Source organism: Somniosus microcephalus, chromosome 32, assembly GCF_052327205.1.
Source record: "Somniosus microcephalus isolate GS21.2 chromosome 32, FLI_Smic_1.0, whole genome shotgun sequence".
Taxonomy (NCBI): Eukaryota; Metazoa; Chordata; class Chondrichthyes; order Squaliformes; family Somniosidae; genus Somniosus; species Somniosus microcephalus.
The window spans coordinates 35905809-35912961 of NC_141018.1; the positions used below are offsets into that span (position 1 = coordinate 35905809).

General features: G+C 48.9%; 1 non-coding gene across 1 annotated transcript; it reads left to right on the top strand.

The window, feature by feature from the left end:
- Window positions 1-645: 645 nt before the first annotated feature.
- LOC147097427 (small nucleolar RNA U3) lies at window positions 646-862 on the top strand. Its single transcript, XR_015074427.1, has one exon. It is a non-coding gene; the product is annotated as a small nucleolar RNA U3 (small nucleolar RNA).
- The last annotated feature ends 6291 nt before the right edge of the window (window positions 863-7153 follow it).

A 7153-nucleotide genomic window follows, 5' to 3' on the forward strand; every position in this document is an offset into this window, starting at 1 on the left:
TTGAAGAGCCAAAGGGAGATCCCGTCGAAGAGAAGAGCAGAACTTCTTCAAGGTAGGCATTCCTAGAGGGGGTGTGGCAGTGAGCCTTTTAATCTGTTTCATTTCCTGCTTTTTTCTCAGTCCTGACAAAGGGTTTCGACCTGAAACGTTGACTCTATTTCTCTCTCCACGGATGTTGCCTGGCCTGCTGAGTTTTTCCAGCATTTTCTGTTGTTATCCGCGTAAGATGTTGCTCTGCTCCTCCGGCTCTATAATTCTTCATTTGCAGTTTCCAAAGCTGATTTTAAATCTTTTTCCCTCTTTATCTAACCCGCTGAACCCATCCGTGCGGTGGAGGGCGAGTTGCTGTTTAAATCTCTCAGAGCGGGGCTTCCACCCACTGAGTGAATCAATGAGCAGGACAGTCGCTGGAGACAGGCTGCTAATATATGCAAATCACCTGCCTGCTGGGTAATGGCAGAATGACAGCAACTATATTTCTTTCTCACACAATTATAATTATATTTACAAAGGGTGATTTGTATATTGTATATATAGTGGATTCCGCACTGACCGCTGTGAATGGGCGCGAAGCGGGTGGGAGCTCAGCCTCTGTTAAAGGGGGTGTGCTGAGTGTGGAGAGCGGTGTGGCGGCCAATGTTAGGTAAGACTATACTTTTATGGATCATTTCTATAGTTTTTAACTTGAGAAATGTGTTCTGAAGTGTCTGGTCTCACTAACCACGAGGAGGAGTTAAAGCGTTTCCTCCTGAGCGTGAAGCGGGCTGCGAGTGTTGCTTTGTGCAAGAGCTTGTGGCCATTGATGACCGTTCCCTTCTTTCTGTGTGAGAGTTGTGGAAGGAGGAAACGCATTCTGAGTGGTTAGTTTTTTTCATACTGAAAAATAAGATCAAGATTTCTTTTGTGAAAACCAACTCTTGGTTTGCTGTGGCTGTAATTCGAGCTCTATTCCAACAGAGGGCCCTCGTGTAAAGACAGTGTCCGGCTGCATCAAGCTGTGCAAAGGCCTCGGTTCGCAAACACCGGATCTTTAAAACCTAAAAATAAGACCATTTTTTCTTATTGTCTTACTTTCGTTTTTGATTTTTGCCCACCTGACATTGTCATCTGCCGACCTGAAACGTTAACTCTGATTCTCTCTCCACAGATGCTGCCTGACCTTCTCAGTCTTTCCAGCATTTTCAGTATTTATTGCATAAGATTCCTGTTCTAAAAACGGTACGCTAAGCTGGACGCACTGCACCTATTTGCCTCAATTTTAAATACTGCTACCTTAGCATCTTCAGTGTAGGCATCGGTCTTATGGGTTTGTCATATTCTGCCTATCAGGAGTGACAGGAGATTGCAGTGGACATCCCATATACTCACCGGCAGTAAAATACTGCAATAAGAGATTAATGTGCTTGCTAACTCATACTCGGCATTTATCAAGGCGCGGGCTTCAGTTCATAGACAACTGCGACTGCTATGGAAGCCACTCTGCTGTTGTGAATACAAGACCTAAATGTTGAGAGAAAGACAAACTACAACAAGTCCGAAATTTATTGCTGTACATCAGCAGCACAAATGGACCTCACAACTGAGAAATTCCTTCCCTCGGGCTTCTTACAATCTATCAATGTCGAAAACCCGTGATTGGCAGCAACTAACCAGGACTTCTTGTTCTGCCGAAGGGTCACCGGCCTGAAACGTTAACTCTGTTTCTCTCTCCACAGATGCTGCCTGACCTGCTGAGTGTTTCCAGCATTTTATGTTTTTATTAAAGATTGCAGCATCCGCAGTATTTTGCTTTTGTATTCATGTCAGTAACGTGATAGTTTGACGTATTCCGCTTCCTGTATCGATTCATTTATCAACTTGCACCTTATTATTCCCCATGTTATTTCAAAGTGCAAAGTGAAAATCTTCCTGAATATCCCCCGATCTGACACTTCCTCTCTTCCATCGCTGCCTCAGGTTTTCTCCGTGTTTGACTCATCAGGTACCGTTGCTATTTAAGTGTTATAAGTCAGCCGTGGCTCAGCGGGTAGCACTCTCGCCACTGAGACAGAAGGCTGTGGGTCAAAGCCCACTCAGTGAAACTTGAGCACAAAATCCAGGGTCACACTCCAGTGCAGTACTGAGGGAGCGCCGCACTGTCGGAGGAGCGGTACTGAGGGAGCGCCGCACTGTCGGAGGGGCAGTACTGAGGGAGCGCCGCACTGTCGGAGGGGCAGTACTGAGGGAGCGCCGCACTTTCGCAAGGGCAGTACTGAGGGAGCGCCGCACTGTCGGAGGGGCAGTACTGAGGGAGCACTGCACTGTCGGAGGGGCAGTACTGAGGGAGCGCCGCACTGTCGGAGGGGCAGTACTGAGGGAGCGCCGCACTGTCGGAGGCTCAGTACTGAGGGATCGCCGCACTGTCGGAGGGTCAGTACTGAGGGAAACATAGAAACATAGAAGCCGGAGTAGGCCATTCGGCCCTTCGAGCCTGCTCTGCCATTCAATGAGATCATGGCTGATCATTCAAATTCAGTACCCTGTCCCTGCCTTCTCCCCATATCCCTTGATCCCTTTAGCCTTAAGAAATATATCCAACTCTTTTTTGAATATATTTAATGAACTGGCCTCCACCGCCCTCTGTGGCAGAGAATTCCACAGGTTCACCACTCTCTGGGTGAAGAAATTCCTCCTCATTTCTGTCCTAAATGGCTTACCCCTTATCCTTAGACTATGACCCCTGGTTCTGGACTCCCCGGCCATCATAAACATCCTTCCTGCATCTAGTCTGTCCATGCCTGACAGAATTTTATAGGTTTCGATGAGATCCCCTCTCAATCTTCTAAACTCCAGTGAGTATAAGCCCAATCGACACAATCTCTCCTCATACGTCATTCCTGCCATCCCAGGTATCAGCCTGGTGAATCTTCGCTGCACTCCTTCCATGACAAGAACGTCCTTCCTCAGGTAAGGCAATCAAAACTGCACACAATACTCAAGCTGCGGTCTCACCAAGGCCCTGTACAACTGTAGCAAGCCATCCTTGTTCCTGTACTCGAACCCTCTTGCTACGAAGGCCAACATACCATTTGCCTTCTTAACTGCCTGCTGCACCTGCATGCTTACCTTCAGCGACTGGTGCACAAGAACACCCAGGTCTCTTTGCACTTCCCCTTCTCCCAATCTATTGCCATTCAAATAATAATCTGCCTTCCTGTTTTTGCCACCAAAGTGGATAACCTCACATTTATCCACATTATAGTGTATTTGCCATGTTTCTGCCCAGTCACCCAACCTGTCCAAATCGTACTGGAGTTTCACGACATCCTCCTCACAGCTTACCCTCCCACCCAGCTTGTGCTGCACTGTCGGAGGGGCAGTACTGAGGTAGCACTGCACTGTCGGAGGGGCAGTACTGAGGGAGCGCTGCACTGTCGGAGGGGCAGTGCTGAGGGAGCGCCGCACTGTCGGAGGGGCAGTACTGAGGGAGCGCTGCACTGTCAGAGGGGCAGTACTGAGGGAGCGCTGCACTGTCGGAGGGGCAGTACTGAGGGAGCGCTGCACTGTCGGAGGGGCAGTACTAAGGGAGCGCTGCACTGTCGGAGGGTGGCCTCTTTCAGATAAGATGTTAAACTGAGGCCCCGTCTGCTTTCTTAGGTGGATGTAGAAGATTCCACTGACACTAATTGAAGAAGAGCAGGGGAGTTCTCCCCGGTGTCTTGGTCCATATTTATCCCTCAACTAGCATCACTAAAATAAGATTATCTGCTCATTATCACATTGTGGGATCTTGCTGTGCACACATTGGCTGCCACATTTCCTACAATAAATCAGTAAGAAAACTTCAAAACTTCAATTGGCTGTAAAGCACTTTGGGACGTCCTGTGGTTATGAAAGGCGCTATAGAAATGCAAGTCTCTGCTTTTTACATAACAGGGCTGGAAGACCTTTCTATCAGCTTCACTCCAGTGTTGGGTTATACTCGGTTCTGTGGGACCAGATCTGCTGGAAATATGTAATGCTCTGCCTCTCCAAGCATAGAAACATAGAAGATAGGAGCAGGAGTAGGCCATTCGGCCCCTCGAGCCTGTTCCGCCATTTAATGAGATCATGGCTGATCATCCAAATTCAGTACCCTGTCCCTGCCTTCTCCCCATATCCCTTGATCCCTTTAGCCTTAAGAAATATATCCAACTCCTTCTTGAATATATTTAATGAATTGGCCTCTACTGCCTTCTGTGGTAGAGAATTCCACAGGTTCACCACTCTCTGGGTGAAGAAATTCCTCCTCATCTCTGTCCTAAATGGCTTACCCCTTATCCTTAGACTGTGACCTCTGGTTTTGGACTCCCCGACCATCGGGAACATCCTTCCAGCATCTAGTCAGTCTAGTCCTGTTAGAATTTTATAAGTTTCGATGAGATCCACTCTCATTCTTCTAAATGCCAGTGAGTACAAGCCCAATCGACCCAATCTCTCCTCATACGTCATTCCTGCCATCCCAGGTATCAGCCTGGTGAATCTTCGCTGCACTCCTTCCATGGCAAGAACATCCTTCCTCAGGTAAGGCGACCAAAACTGCACACAATACTCCAGATGTGGCCTCACCAAGGCCCTGTACAACTGCAGCAAGACATCCTTGCTCCTGTACTCAAATCCTCTCGCTATGAAGGCCAACATACCATTTGCCTTCTTAACCGCCTGCTGCACCTGCATGCTTACCTTCAGCGACTGGTACACAAGGACACCCAGGTCTCGTTGCACTTCCCCTTTTCCCAATCTATTGCCGTTCAGATAATAATCTGCCTTCCTGTTTTTGCCACCAAAGTGGATAACCTCGCATTTATCCACATTATACTGCATCTGCCATGCATCTGCCCAATCACCCAACCTGTCCAAATCATAGCGGAGTTTCTCTGCATCCTCCACACAGCACACATGCCCACCCAGCTTTGTGTCGTCTGCAAACTTGGAGATATTACATCTAGTTCCCTCGTCTAGATCATTAATATATATTGTGAATAACCGGGGTCCTAGCACTGATCCCTGCGGTACCCCACTAGTCACTGCCTGCCACTCGGAAAAAGACCCGTTTATTCCAACTCTTTGCTTCCTGTCTGCCAACCAGTTCTCTATCCAAGTCAGTACCTTGCCCCCAATCCCATGTGCTTTAACTTTGCATGCTAATCTCTTATGCAGGACCTTATCGAAAGCCTTCTGTGACTCCAGACCCACAGCAACGTGGTTGACTCTTAACTGCCCTCTGTGGTTCAAGAAGGCGGCTCACCACCACCTTCTCAAGGGCAATTAGGGATGGGCAATAAATGCCAACCTTGCCAGCAATGCCCACATCCCAGGAATGAAAAAAAACCCAACCAACCTTAAAAAGGTGACATGAGGAAATACTTTTTTACATAATGAGTGGTTAGCCTTTGGAATGCACTGCCTGATAGGGCGGTGGATACAGATTCAATTGTAACCTTCAAAAAGGAATTGGATAAATACTTGAAGGAGAAAAAATTGCAGGGAAATGGGAAAGAGCGGGGGAGTGGGACTAACTGGATTGCTCTTCGAAAGAGCCGGCATAGACTCGATGGGCCGAATGGCCTCCTTCTGTGCTGCACTATTCTATGATTCTATGATTCTGGTTGGTGATGAGGGAATGGAGTTCGTGGTCAGGGCCGAAGATGTCGGATTCAATCTTCCCAAGTTCATCTGGAGGAGGTTAAAGCATCCCCGTCAGATAGAAAAATGCTACAGATGCTGGAAATCCGAAATTACAACAGAAAATGCTGGAAAAATTCAGCAGGCCAGGCAACATCCGTGGAGAGAGAAATAGAGTCAACGTTTCGGATCGAAACCCTTCGTCAGGACTGAAAAAACACAGGAAATGAAACAGATTAAAAGGCCAGTTTGGGGGCCGGGAAATGGTGATGAGAGAACAAAAGAGAAGCGAAGAGACATTAAGAGGTATTCAAAACCAGACGAGATGGTGATAGGACTGGTGGAGAGTGGCTGTGAAACTGAGTCTGATCAAACACGAGAAGGGAAACTGAAATCAATGGAGATGAACAAGGTTGAAGAGCCAAAGGGAGATCCCGTCGAAGAGAAGAGCAGAACTTCTTCAAGGTAGGCATTCCTAGAGGGGGTGTGGCAGTGAGCCTTTTAATCTGTTTCATTTCCTGTGTTTTTTCAGTCCTGACGAAAGGTTTCGACCTGAAACGTTGACTCTATTTCTCTCTCCACGGATGTTGCCTGGCCTGCTGAGTTTTTCCAGCATTTTCTGTTGTTATCCTCGTAAGATGTTGCTCTGCTCCTCCAGCTCTATAATTCTTAATTTGCCATTTTCAAAGTTGATTTTAAATATTTTTCTCCCTTTATCTTACCCGCTGAACCCATCCGTGCGGGGGAGGGCGAGTTGCTGTTTAAATCTCACTGAGCGGGGGCTTCCACCCACTGAGTGAATCAATGAGCAGGACAGTCGCTGGTGACGGGCTGCTAATATATGCAAATCACCTGCCTGCTGGGTAATAGCAGAATGACAGAAACTGTATTTATTTCTCACACAATTATAATTATACTAGCTGGAGTGCCTGGTGGTGCCGAGGCTTTTTCGAGGGCATGTTGTTGTTGGAAGAGAGAGAGAGAGAGCGACTGGGGGGGGAAGAGAGTGCACGACTGGGAGGGAAGAGAGCGAGCGACTGGGGGGGAAGAGAGCGCGCGACTGGGGGGGAAGAGAGCGCGCGACTGGGGGGGGTGAAGAGAACGCGCGACTGGGGGGGAAGAGAGCGCGCGACTGGGGGGGAAGAGAGAGAGTGACTGGGGGGAAGAGAGAGAGCGACTGGGGGGAAGAGAGAGAGCGACTGGGGGGAAGAGAGAGAGCGACTGGGGGGAAGAGAGAGAGCGACTGGGGGGAAGAGAGAGAGCGACTGGGGGGAAGAGAGAGAGCGACTGGGGGGAAGAGAGAGAGCGACTGGGGGGAAGAGAGAGAGCGACTGGGGGGAAGAGAGAGAGCGACTGGGGGGAAGAGAGAGAGCGACTGGGGGGAAGAGAGAGAGCGACTGGGGGAAGAGAGAGAGCGACTGGGGGGAAGAGAGAGCGCGACTGGGGGGAAGAGAGAGCGCGACTGGGGGGAAGAGAGAGAGCGACTGGGGGGGAAGAGAGAGCGACTGGG